This window comes from Sorex araneus, chromosome 4, assembly GCF_027595985.1.
Source record: "Sorex araneus isolate mSorAra2 chromosome 4, mSorAra2.pri, whole genome shotgun sequence".
In the NCBI taxonomy this organism is placed as follows: domain Eukaryota; kingdom Metazoa; phylum Chordata; class Mammalia; order Eulipotyphla; family Soricidae; genus Sorex; species Sorex araneus.
This window is the reverse complement of record NC_073305.1, coordinates 8,239,306-8,253,341: the sequence shown is the minus strand read 5'-3', so window position 1 is coordinate 8,253,341 and position 14,036 is coordinate 8,239,306. Positions and strand designations below refer to the sequence as shown.

Here is a 14,036-nt window from a genome sequence, read left to right as displayed (position 1 = left end):
CTGAATGATACTTCTTCTATTTTTCAGTGAAAGTAAAAATATTTTGTGCCTTATATGAGCCCCGCTAGCATCCTCTGGATATTTACACTAGAGATCTGCAAAGAAATAGGTCTTGTCAATCGTATTTATACTTCAGTGGTTACTTCTGTACACAAAAGTGCTCTCAATTTGACCGCACTCTCTGGAAGCAGTTCAACAGCACATTGTTAATAGCCCGACTCCTACGAAATCATCTTGAAGCTCCCTGGGAATTTAGATTTGCACAAGTTATTAGGATGTGACCTTTCCCTTCGATTTCTTATTTTAGGATTGACTTAACGTGGTATTTCCCCAGTGGGAGCTGTTGTATTTCCTTCGCAGATAAGAAAAATAGCGATCACAAATTATAGTGAGTAAACGCAGGGAAACATATAGTTCTGTGAGGCAGATGAAACTGAAATCATCGAGGCAGATCACACGACGGGCTCCTTGGGTCTGAGAGGAAAGCCATGTGCCTTGCTAACAAAAGAAAACAAAAGTCACGCCATTATGGTATTTCCCTGCAATTTATACCTAATTGTTTCTTGTCCCCGCCACCAAGTCTTATGACTTTGAAAGATTATTAAAGATGTTGACGTCACCAAATTTCCTATGTCCTGTCTACTGGGAGTATAAAAGGTTAAAAATATCAAGCCTTTTACTAATTAAAATTATTTCACATCACAGGACCTGAACTGAAGAACAAGGCGTTTGTGAGTGCAGAGGAGAGAGAGAAAGACAGAGACAGAGAGACAGAGAGAGACAGAGAGACAGAGATAGAGACAGACAGAGAGAGCAGCTAGAATAATAAGAAAGAAATCAGTCACTTCATGTTCTGGCACTCACCATGGGCTCACATTATAACTTTTTAATTACTATGGCAGAATGTATGTAAGTCACAGGTTATTAGAAGTATCCAGAAAATGGAGGTGGGCGTGTTCAGGCTACTGAACTTATTACTGGCATTTTAAAAAAGAAGAGAACATTGTTTCATGACACCACCTAAGGTTTAGGAGGACAGTTTTCTGTTCTTTTTAAACTTTTTTTAGTGAATCACAGTGGGGTACAGTTACAAACTTATGAACTTGCATGTTTGTATTTGGTTTATATCCCTCCCCCAGTGACCATTCTCCAGGAGGACATTCTTCAGGAGGATATGTAGTACTTGCATGTACTAAGTATGATTATCACCAAAAGTCTAGTTTCCAACATGTTTTTTAAAGGCAAACAAATTTTCCCTAATTTATTCCTGAATCAAGCCAAAGCAACTTGGTGATTAAAATCGAAGCAGACAGAGAAAGCAAAAGGTAAGGAGTAGAAATAACACTGCAGGGAGCTGAACCCCAGCAGATTTTACAGTGTTTGTGGCAGGCTGTGCTGGGCCCCACGGAGTGATTGTACACGGCTGTGTGAACAGTGAACTGTCCCGGCCCGTCTGTCCCTTCAGAGATACTTAAGGAAAGCACTGAAATAGAGAAATGAGATTTAACACATAAATAAATAACATCTTACAAGAGTCATAGTGTAGGACATAAGTGAAAAATGAAGGAATTTGTCTAAAGTAATTTTTGGATCTTTTCTAATTCCTACTTGAGAGCACTTTTATTAAAATCATTACTCAAAAATCTCAATGAACCCAGCCCCACCCTCTATACCACGCACGCTGCCAAACAGCCAACTATACACTCGTCCCCACCCTGGGCTCGGATAGTTTCCCCCAGCTTCATTTGGTGGGGGGTATCCCCCACCCTGAACAGCCCTCCTCATTTGTTTGAAGAATTCTATTGACCAAACTGCAAATCAATTTTGAGAAATTTGTTGACTGAGACAATCCATTGAGCTGAAAAATAAAATGAACACCCTTGAATATCCTGAGATATTAAATTGATTCTCTGACACTTTACATTTCTTAAATTGATTCATAGCACCCGCTGTGACTGAGTTGGACATCTACCCTCAAATATGAAATAGTTTAGTTGTGAGTCTTCAAAACATAGCTTTTGAATGAAAAGAGACTTCAGAAATCATCTACTAGAATCCCTGAACTCCATAAATATCGGGGAATAGAGAAGCCATGCACTGACTTTTCAAATACTTTGGGGACTAAGAAAAATGTGTGTAGCCGCAGTAAAGACTGGAAGGCAAGTTGCAGAGAGAAAAACAGTCTATGAGTGACAGTGCTATCATTATAACGTTTCTGTTTAAAAAGATATCTATTAGTTATGACACGGAATACTTACTAGCCCCCCAAATGCAGCATATTGTCTTGCATTTAAGAGCTGTAATCTCTACATATGTCCTTAATTCTAACACTTATATCCCAAAGGAAAGTTTAACACAAAAAGAAAAGACAATTAGACATGACCATTTTTTATACATTTGTTCATTTTAGCCGTTTTTGTTCATTAGTTCATTTCAGGTACATAATTCTATATTATGAATAACTTGTATATTTTTGTTCAAATTATTCCTCTCAGATATTCAAACCACACTTTTAAAATATCTAACTTTAAAAAAATGGGTATCCACATCTCTGGAATCCGATTCTTTGGCAATTGGATAGTTACAAGCCATCATTCCTTCCAACTAGACACATGTGGACCTCAGACCAGAGGGCCCAACAACAGTCAGAATATTTTATGTATATCTGCCATAGCACTGTAGCACTGTTGTCCCGTTGTTCATTAATTTGCTCAAGCGGGCACCAGTAACTTCTCCATTGTGAGACTTGGTACTGTTTTTTGCATATCAAATACGCCACGGGGAGCTTGCCAGGCTATGCCGTGCGGGCGGGATACTCTCGGTAGCTTGCTGGGCTCTCTGAGAGGGACGGAGGAATCGAACCTGGGTCAGTCTCATGCAAGGCAAACGCCGTATCCACTCTGCTATCTCTCCAGCCATATGCAAGGGCATTGCATATTACTCTCTGGGTAACCTCAGAAAATAATCTGCAATGCCCTTGCAGTTCAGCTGGCCTGTCTCTAACCAAACCTCCAAAGGTCCATATCAGGGTGATCCCCTGTGGGCAGAACTTCTGCTAGGGCACATATAAAACCATAGATAGGTGATAAGTGGTTCCCATGAACAGAAATAGTGCAAATGCATGCTTTAGAAGTACATTTCTTTTGCTCATTCTGCTGCCCATAAGTTCTCAGAACAACCCCAAATGTCACGAAAACCTGACTGAGTGATAAGGAAGGTCAAAGCCAAGCACAGAAAACCTTATAAGAAGTCCAATATAACCAAAAAGACACTTATGGCCAGCAACGAACGGAGTAAGAAGAAACAGTCAACACGCACACTCACCGCCCAGAACTGAGAGGAACTAGACAGAGGAAGGGTCGATCCTGTGCGATTTAGGGTCGGTTTTCTACATTCAAACATATTTTCATATTTTTCAATAGTACAAATGTCCCGACAGAAATTAGGATCCAGTGAAACACACCCGATGGCCAGAATCCCAAAGCACAAGAAACGGTCCTAGTTCTCAGTTTCGCCAGGCTACCCTCTGCCACACACTTAGAAGCCTCTAGGGTTTAAAAGCCAGCACTGTCCCCAGTGTGCTGTACAAGGCCCCGAGTTCATACAGAAAAGCCAGGCTAGCTGGAGAGTTTATTTACACAGGGCAGGACTGAACTTTGCATGTGAGCACATACAGAAAACGATAAAGATCGTGGTGTCCTATTAGTAATTTACAGAATTGTGATTTGCTCCACCCAGAACACCTATAATTGAATTCCTCAGCCATAAAATCATGGGACCAAACAAGTTCAGATATCTTTTATCTGCACACTCCCCCCCCCTTTTTTTTTCTCCCTTCCCATCAGTTAACATATTTCTTATGGCGCTTTTCTTCTTTTTATAGATTCATTTGTCTTGGTTATAAATTAACCCCAGAAACCACTCTCCTAACCACTGCAGCCCTGTGCTTCCCGTGCACGGTTTCTCTCTCCTTGCACAATTTATGACATGGGGCCAGTTAACTGCCAGTTGGTAAATGATGTCCATCTCCAGGTTGAAAAAAAAAATTCCTAAGGATACATGCCCTGGAGCAGAGATTCTCCTCATAGCTCAACACCCTGGCAAAGAAACGGAATGCAAGTGCTAAAGACTTCTGTTACTCTTTGCTGACTTTTTTTTTTTTTAAGGGTGATAAAAGATACATTACAGACATTTTTTTTTTTACCCTTTTTACCCATTTTCCATGCATGGTGCTCTGACACATTAAATTAAATACATCCATTCACAATGGTGCCCAGCTATTAATCCACTCCAGAATTTTCTCATCTTCCCTAACTGCAACTCTGCCCCCAGTTTAACAGGAGCTTCAGCAACCCCTCACCCCTACCCTCATCCCCAGCCCACCCCGTCCTTTCCCCTCCCCCAGCTCCTGATAACAACCACTCCACCTTCCGTCTCTATGAACTGCTCTTGGTCAAATCGCTGTTTTCCCTTGTTTATCAAACGTGTGTGACCACGTGTTGTTTTACTAAATTGGTTGAACACGCAAGAGAACTGCCAACCCACTTCAGGGAGGGATTCCTAATATTCAATGTTTCGGTTTTCGGGCCCCAACGCTTGAATTCTGACCAAACACTCATTTTCGGATGCAAAAGTCCACACCTGACCCTTCCTTGGTCTCTCAAGAGCTCGGTCTTGGGATCTGAAGTGGTTTTCGTTTCTCTAAAGCTCAACTGATTTTCTCAGTCCGCAACGCCTCTCTCGATTGATTTAAGCATCACTGTTTGCACTAATTGCGCTCACCAAATGACCAGACATTTTGCCTAGGGAAAAACAAAATGATCCTCTCTCATTTTCCACATTCTAAGACGAGACTATTTACAAGTGTAAACCTTGTTCCGCTGCTGTCCTGGGTAATGCAGGCTGCTGGGGCAGGAGCCAGCTAAGGGGATCTAAGAACCTCCTTAACTCTGAAAAGTCAACTCAGACCCTGCCTCAAATGAACTAGAACTCTGCCCAGGAGGTGGATTCTGCAGACACAGGACCTTGTGAGTTGGTGGTGGTGGTGTTGGTGTTTGTTTTCTTCCCACTCACGCGCTTCCTGGGGGGTTGAGGGAACAGCCCGGAAGTAGTGAGTAGAGCCGGAGCCAGTGAAGGTGGGAGGGGAGCGTTGCTGGCCAGGATAAAGAAGCACAGTTCGGGAACAGCCCTGTTCCTTTCGGCTCTGGGGTTTGCAAACAAACACCAATTCAGCCAACAGCAGTGGAAACGGAACGAGAAGGATCCCAGCCCCGACGTCTCATTCTGACAGAACTTGGTGCATGCAGAAAAGTTGCAAAGACAGTAAGGAAAGGTCCGTGTTCCCATTCACCGGGCGTCTGCTATAGTTTACATCATACAAGTGGCATGCAGGGATCAAAAGCAGACAGTGATCCAGACAACACTGCCGATGGCTTGTTCTGACTATCTCTAGTGGGTCCCCTGATGCCCTTTGCTGGGCCACACCCGGTGTTACTCTTGGCTCTGCACTCAGGAATTACTTCTTGCCATGCTCAGGGGACCATACGGGATGCCAGGGGTTGAACCTGGGTTGGCTGTGTGAAAGGCAAATGTCCTCCCTGCTATAGTATCCCTCTGACCCCTTATGCCCTTTCTTGAGGCCAGGGTCCAATCCAGCCCCCCAAGATGCCTCCAGTCCCCTAAATCTCCTTGTTCCACCACTCAGTGGTCAATACCTTTTTTTTTTTTTTTTTTGCTTTTTGGGTCATATCCGGCGATGCTCAGGGGTTACTCCTGACTTTGCTCTCAGAAATTACTCCTGGTGGTGCCCGGGGGACCATATGGGATGCTGGGAATCGAATCCGGGTCAGCCACATGCAAGGCAAACGCCCTACCCACTGTGCTATCGCTCCAGCCCCGGTCAATCCGATATTAATGATTGTTTAAGTTTTGTGGCTCTTGAGCCATACCTGTGAGTGCTCAGGGCCTACTCTTGGCTCAGTGCTCAGAGATCACGCCTGGCAGTGCTCAGGGGACTATATGGGTTGCAGGGACTGACCCTGGTTCAGCTGTGTGCCAGGCAAGTGCCCTATCTGCTGTACGATCACCCCAGTCCCTTGATATTTATTACCAGTAAGCAGCTTTATTGATACAACTGTCATGGGCAGCTGACCCCCGTAAGCTACGCACAGTGACTGGTCATTACTGGTCTTTTACGCCACCGAAGACCAGTGATGTCAGATTTGCCTAAAACTGTCTCACGTTTCATCTGAAATGTGGGGAAGAGTACCCAAGCCCCGACCATGTCCTTCTCAGGGGACACCCATCACACTACATCCCCAAACTTGGAGGCCTGGGCTGTGGTATTTCTCCTGGACCCTCCACTGACAAGTGAGGTGTTGGTCTTCTGGGACGAGTCCACACTTGGGGAAGATGTTTGGAATTTGTGTGTATTCTGCTCCTCTCCTACCTGCGAATTCGAATGTTCAGCCAAGCATCTGTCCCGTAGGGAAAACTGCCCCTTCCATTTATTCGTTTATCCAGTTCCTTATTTATATAAGCATGGAATAATATAGATGTATAGACATGTATATAAAAACACACAATACGCTTTTTATTGGGAAGGGTTAAATTCCAACACTATATTTATTTATTTAAAATGTGTTTTCCTTGGGGGCCACACCCAGCAGTGCTCAGAGCTTACTCCTGGCCCTGCTCTCAGGAATCACTCCTGGCAGGGTTCCGGGAACCTACATGTGGTCCCAGGGATCAAACCCAGGTTGACTGCGTGCAAGGCCAATGTCACTGCACTCTCACTCTGGTCCACTGTAGTATTTTTATTGATCCAACTATTTCAGCTTTGGCTATTGGGAGTTGAAATAACTGGAACAACAAAATTAGGACTGGAGCAATAGTACAGTGGGGAGGGCACTTGCCTTGCATGTGGCCTACCCAGGTTCGATCCTCAGCACCCCCATCAGTCCCCTGAGCCCTGCTAGGAGTGATTCCTGAGCATAAGGGCAGGAGTTGTTAGCCCTAGCAAGACTGGTATGGTCCAAGAAAAGCCAAATAAAACCTCAAGCTCCCAAGAACGCAAAATAAAGAACTAGAGTATTAGACTAGAACACCCCCCCCCAATAAAATATATCTACATAAAACCTGCAGAGTGGACTGCCTTCCTCCTGCGGACCAGGCTTTACAGTGGCAGGGCCTATGAGGAATCAGCAAGCGACGTTTCCATTCCTGCCTTGATTTCATTATATGTGTCATAGGAATCTGGCATCAGCTACTCACAGTGGAGATTTGTTTCTAAGAATCAGAGTTATTTCCCAACTGCAGGGACATTCTCCTATCTTTGTTTTGTCTCAGACAAGTCTGATACAGAACACGCCTCTAAAGGACTGGTACGTTAGAACGAAGCAAATATCCCAATAGCCAAAATAAGAGCACTCGGAGAATTTGGACAATAAAATACTGGGAGGAATTTGCAGGCTCTTAGAAAGAAAAGGAACGTCTAAAAGGCAAACGAACTTAGAATGTTGGGGGCCGCCTACCTTGAGGGGGCGATCCCTAGGAGAGAAAACGGTCTTCTTGATGCGTTCTTTAGAGCTGGCTGCCTTCAAATCTGAAAGGTTGAAGAGAGACAAAAACTGAGTGACATACAGACAGACTGACAAATAGACACACACACACACACACACACGTACGGTTAGACAATTTGGTTAGACAATTAGACAATTCGGGCCACTGAAAGGCACCACCACATGCTTCTCCGTCGAATGTCATTCTGCGCTTTGCTTCCTTTGCGTTCTGAGCCCGATGTCTGACCCGCTTTGTACCCAAGAGCCTTCCCTTGCCCCGCTGTGAGTCACACAGGGGGGGGAGAGTGTTCCCGGGAGACACGATTCGATTCACTTCCTCTACTTTCCCGGGGCTGTCGGTGGTCATGAGTCAAGGCCCCTTATCTCCGCCATCTGGATGTCAAACGAATAATGCCGCCCACGTGGTTGTACCAACTGAGATATCTGAGGGATGAATGGCGTCCAGAGACAGACACGTGGCAGACGATCTGTGAGAGCCTGATTAATTCTAGATGGCACACGATGAAGCTCTGTGTCCCGACCACGCAGAGGTGGCAGGGCCCCGAGAGCAGATGCAAATGAGGGTGCCTATTGTCTTAGGGTTCATTCCTGGCTCTGGGGGAGGGCTGAGCCCCGTGGAACAGCGCCACGACATCCCACGGTGACAAGAGCAACGGCCTCAGCGTCGTAGGAACCCCAGCCTCCCGACGCCCAGCCTGACCCGCAAACATCTGGAGTCTCCACTTTTTCAATTCTGGAAACTTTCATTTGGAATCTGATTCTACTCTCCAACGCGTGGCGCAGATGCAGTGGATCGTGAATTTGAAGGGTCTCCCCACTCTGTTATTTTCTAACACCAGGGAAGGTGTGGGGTCAACGTCCAGTTGCCTGATGATTTGGCTCTGAAGCGTCACCCAGCCATCCCCTTGCTGAAGTAGCCGCACAGCAAGGCAAAAGCAAGTTTTGTTTCCAGAATGGGACGCGTTCTACAGGAGCGTGCCTTCCTCTGTCGGTAACTGAGGGCCTCTCTGTGTGGCTTTTCTGGCTGTGTTTCAGTTATTTGCACCAACATTCTTATTGGTGAGGAAAAAAATATAGGAATGTATTCGTTCAGAACATAGTCACCAAAACTGTTAATGATTTAAGAGAATAGCTTTACAATAGATTACCACATTGACTTCCTCTTCCCCACCCCCCACACTGGAGCCACATGAAATGGACTCAAATGTGTGAAAACCAAAGGAAGGAATATTAGGAAAGAAGCAGTTTCCGGTTTCCTTGACACCCATCCCAATTTCCCTGTGAAATCGATAGGAATTCATGAGGAAACAGGAAGAGAGTCAAGATTTCTGGAAACTAGTATCTGTCCCTCCCTCGTGGCCTAAGGCTTCTCTCCACAAGAGTAGACAGATTCTAGAGTCTTCCCTAGACCTTCTCCCCCCAGAATCTCCCACCGGGATCCTTCTGAACCCATTCAATGGGCATTTACCTCAGAAGGCATTTTCCAGATGCAAAATAAACAAGGGGGTGAGGGAAGGAACAGAATCCACCTGGGTATAGTCTAACCAAAGATGTCAGCCCGTGCATCCTCCATTAGTGAGGCACAGACTGGTGTATACTCAGTGGATTACAAATCTTCTGAAACTCAGCCCCAAACCAGGGAGCCCTGGTCTGTGGACATTCTCAGACAGTCCCCGACAGAAAAACTTATCCCGGACAGGGGTTGTTGTAATATTTTTTTCTGAGAGGATTTTTGTCAGAACCTAAGTCGATGACAATGAAGGCCAGAGGGCTGTTTTCTCAGACTGAATTTGTCTGAAGATATCTGAGTGGTAAAAGTTGACTTCCATACGCAATGGAAGTGGTAGAAAAGTGATTCAAGAATTATTTCCCCAGAAAGCGCTAAGCCGAGATAATTTGCAATTTTCCAAGGCAGAGGTCACGTTCTTGCCATACAAAATGTTTCTTCGCCAAAAAAAAGGCACAGTGACAATTTATTTTTCAAAAGGAGTTACTGATGACATTCAAAATCCCAAAGAACAAAGAGGGGAAAAAATGAGTCTCACCTATTAGTGTTAATTTTAAGTTATAAATAAAATGCGAAGAATGAACTAATTCAATAGCATACTAGTGTACACCGTTAACGATCAAGGTAATTTAGTTCAGCAAAGCAAAGGTTTCCATTTAGAATATCTATTACAGGGGCCGGAGCGATAGCACAACGGGTAGGGCGTTTGCCTTGCACGCAGCCAACCCGGGTTCAATCCCCGAAGCAAAAAAAAAAAAAAAACCAAATAGAATATCTATTACATAATATGCCACAGAAGTGGGCCAAACCTGAAAAGGAAACCAGGAAATTCTCTCAACACACACACACACACACACACACACACACACACACACATCCAACTTCACAACATTCAACCTCTACGCCTCATAGCGTTTCCTTTAGAAAACTACCTTTATCAGGACAGGAGAGAGAGGACAGCAAAGCGGACACTTGCCTTGCACGTGGCCCACCAAGGTCAGCACCGCCGACAGTCAGTCAGTCCCCCATGCCCGGCCAGGAATGATCCCTGAGTGCGGAGCCAGGAGTGAGCCCTGAGCACCTGCTGGGTGTGGCCCCCAAACAAAAGCAAACAAACAACAACAACAACAACAAAAGGGAGGAGAAAGAAAAAGAAAACTAACTTTATTAAGAATAATATTGATCTCAAACTTAACGAACAATATCATCCTTTTGTTTTGGAGCCACGTCTGGTGGTGCTCAGGGCTTACTCCTGGCTCTGTGCTCAGGGATCATTTCTAGTGGTGCTCGGGAGACCATGTGGGGGTGCAAGGCAAGCGTCCTACCTACTGTACTGTCTCTCCAGCCCCCAACCACCAGCATCATCTTTAGTGGGAATAACTAGTTCCATACTAACTGGCTCCGTTAGCTTTTCATCAAAAACGTTTCTACTGTAAAATACACCCCAGCCCCCTGCATTCTCTCCCTGGCCCCCGCAAATGTCAACATTTGGAACGGGTTAAAGAGATACGTACGGCGACAACAATCTGCGTAACTAACGCAACGGTTCTCCAGCTGGTTTGAAGATCTATGTCATCGCTTTCATCTCCCCAACCAGTTGTTGCCTGGCTTTTGCCACCCGCCTTCCCGCTGAAGATGGAGCAAACCCAGCGCATGGTGTCCTTCTAGGTTTTCATTCTGCTTCTCCAAAGCTCCTCAGGGTTTAGCAGCCATTGCTCCTTGCCTGGACACACGACTCTCTGCCTAGAGGGTGGGCCACTGTCTGTGGGACAGAGGCAGGAAGGGCCGCTGCAGCCACTCACAACTGTACACGGTTCAGGTTCCGCCACTCCCCGCCAAAGAGAGCGCTCCTGGGAATCCCTGCCTGAGCAGGAATGGCATAAAGCCCCTTGTCTAGAGGCAAAATCCTATTTCCAGATCCCCCAAATCGTCTCCCAAATAATACAGGAAGACTCGAAAAAAGAAAAACCAACTCAGAAAAGCAGGAAGGTATGTAGAACACACATGGCTCTCGGGGAAGGGCATTCACGGGGACGCCCGTTGCTCCATCTTTGTCCCTCCAGCCCTCCCCCCGCCAACTCCCACACGGACAGCTGACCCCCATAGACGGCAGACTCACGATGGGGTCTCTAAAAAATGGAAATAAGCCGTCTCCTAAGAGAAGCCGATGTACTGGGAGTTCACTGACTTGCGAAGCTGGTGGTTTGGTGGCAGAATTTACCTTGTCCCAAGTCCAAGTGCTTTTCAAGTTGCTTCCTACTTCTTACAAGACACACAGAACGATTTGCAGTGGACCGAGCAGAGCTGAACGCGTAGATCTAATCCCAGAGCTATTCCGAATACAGTTACACTTGTGTAGATCTAACTGTTAAGGGTGGAATGGTGGTGGTGATGGGGGTGGTGGCGGCGGTGTGGGTGGGGGCGGGGGACAGCACTCTCCAGCCCCTGAAATGCTGGGAAACGCAGGTCCTTTAAGCAAAGAGGAAAGGCAGGCTGGCTGGGTACAGGTTGTGTGGGTTCGAAGCGTTTATCACCTGATGAGGGACTATTTTTACTTCTTTGTGCTCGTTTCTTCATCTGGAAAATAGAGATAAGAAGGGATCTCTTACGTGGCTGTGGGAAGTGTGAAATGAGACTGTGGATGGTGTGGTGTGGGCTTAAAGATTGACACCGAACAACTATTACCTGATGACTTTGCTTTGGTGCTTCAAATGACTCTGAGATTGATCTTTAGAAAGAAAGTCCAATGACATTTCGGCTAAGAGTGTCACTGATCGATGTGTCTGGCTGTTTGTGGGCCACGCCTGGCATGAAGTTACATCTGGCTTGGGGCTCACTGCTGACAGTGCTCAGAGGGTGCTGAGGGTCGAACCCGGGCCTTGTGCATGCAGAGAATGTGCGCTAGCCCAATGAGCTATCTGCTGCCCCTGGCCACAGATGTAGGGATATACTGAAGGGTAAAATAAATGGAAAGAAAACATCTTCTAAACAGGATATCAAAGGCAAATCCCCCAAAGTCATTATAGCTATTTAAGATTAGGAAGTAGAATGTGACTGATTTGAAATGACCTTTTTTTTTTTTTTTGTACTATTATGTGCTAGCAGTGTTTTCGACACTGGGGACAAAGAATGCTGGGACAGATACTAAGATAGAATTACAAAGCAGATGGGGAGAGATCGTATGACATGTTGGCTGTTGGAGAAAAGGCAAGAATCATCGTTTGTTTTTCTAATTGTGTTTTGGGCCACACCTAGAGATGCTGAGGGGTTATTCCTGGCTTTATGCCCAGGGGCTTGGGGGAGCACATGGGTTAGGGGGGGGAATCGAACCTGATTTGGCTACATGTAAGGCAAACCTTACACCTTGTACAATTTCTCTGACCCTGTGTCAATGATTTTTTTGTGAAAATCAAAATCTATCTGTTTGCTATCATCAATGATATATTGCTCTATTGCTCTGGGAGATGATGATGATATATTATATTGCTCTCGGAGAGCCATATAAACATCGTGTTCACGTTCAACTCGGAATGCGATTATCCTGACTTTATCGGTTGATTGGTAGATAAAAAATACATTTTATTTCCACACAAGAATTAAGAACCAAAACAAAAAGAAGGATGCTGGGAATTGAGAAACAGAGAAGGAAAAGGAAGGGTGCCTCGAGGCAGAGAGAGAAGGAAAAGAAGAGTCTATGAAACACAGGGATGAAGAGATGGGAAAGAGAAAGTATGAGCAAGAATAGAGGAGTAGGGGAGGGGAATAGAGGTAGGTGTCTGTGGGGGGGGGAAACAGGAAAGGAGAGACTCAGAAGTTCAGGGGTAGCAAGAAGAAATACTGCTTAAGGTTTGAATCAGGTCCTTGATTTGGATGTCAGCATCCAAAGCAACCACTCTTGGAGAAAGAACAAAAGTGCCTGCCATAGAGGCAGGTGGTGGGCGGGTGGGTGTGGGGTGTAGGGCGGAATCTGGGGACATTGGTGGTGGGAAATGTGCACTGGTGGAGGAACGAGCGTTGGAACATTATATGACTGAAACCGAGTCATGAACAACTTGGAACTGTGTCTCTCACTGTGATTAAAAAAAAAAATTAAAAACAAACAACTCCCCCTCCCCCAAGCAATGTGAATATTGTGCAGAAACGAAGAATCTATCAGTTCTTTTTTTTTTTTTCTTTTTGGGTCACACCCAGCAATGCACAGGGGTTATTCCTGGCTCTGCACTCAGGAATTACTCCTGGCGGTGCTCAGGGGACCCTATGGGATGCTGGGAATCGAACCCGGGTCGGCCACATGCAAGGCAAATGCCCTACCTGCTGTGCTATCACTCCAGCCCCAGAATCTATCAGTTCTTGCCAAAGGAGTTTTCACACATTTAAGTAATGAAACAGATACGTCACCTTAAGGAAACCACCTTCGCTTTTTTTTTTTTAAGATACATTTCTCCTGCATCTCTATCTAGTTTTTCATTAAAATGTGTTCACCATCACCCCACATTCACTGGACAATATTCCTGTGTCAGTAAATCCTCATGGCATACCAACCATAGGCAGGGCATGATTCAAGGCCTGTGTCCAAATTTCATGCATATTTTAAGGAAAAGTATAAATTACCCTAGTGGCACACAAAGTGAAATCGTCCTGTTTTGATACCCTGAGCACAACAGTGACCCCCAAAGAACACCAAGACCTAATTTCAGTTTAAAAAGCACTAAAGCTGCCACCAGAGAGAGCCAGGCCATCCCTGTCTCCAGGCCATTCATCAGCGAAGCGGACGAGCAAGAAGTGAGTCAGATGGGTTCAAGAAGAAAAGCGAAAACGCCCGCATCCGGCACAAGCCGGAGACATCCCCCGAGCAGGGATCACGCCCGGTCTTGTGCGGCGGGAGCGGATGGAGGAAGGAGGATGGACGGCCAGGCCCACTCTGCACTGACCACGTAGCAGGAACGTGA

The 14,036-nt window shown here is 45.6% G+C and overlaps 1 protein-coding gene across 2 annotated transcripts in view; it reads right to left on the bottom strand.

Moving 5' to 3' along the window:
* Positions 1 to 14,036, bottom strand: part of PPARG (peroxisome proliferator activated receptor gamma) — a 142,867-nt gene that overhangs the window by 114,235 nt on the left and 14,596 nt on the right. For both annotated transcript variants that reach the window (XM_055136134.1, XM_055136135.1), the window contains exon 2: positions 7,533 to 7,603. The gene's annotated coding sequence lies outside the window, so the exon portion shown is untranslated. The remainder of the gene's footprint in view (positions 1 to 7,532; positions 7,604 to 14,036) is intronic.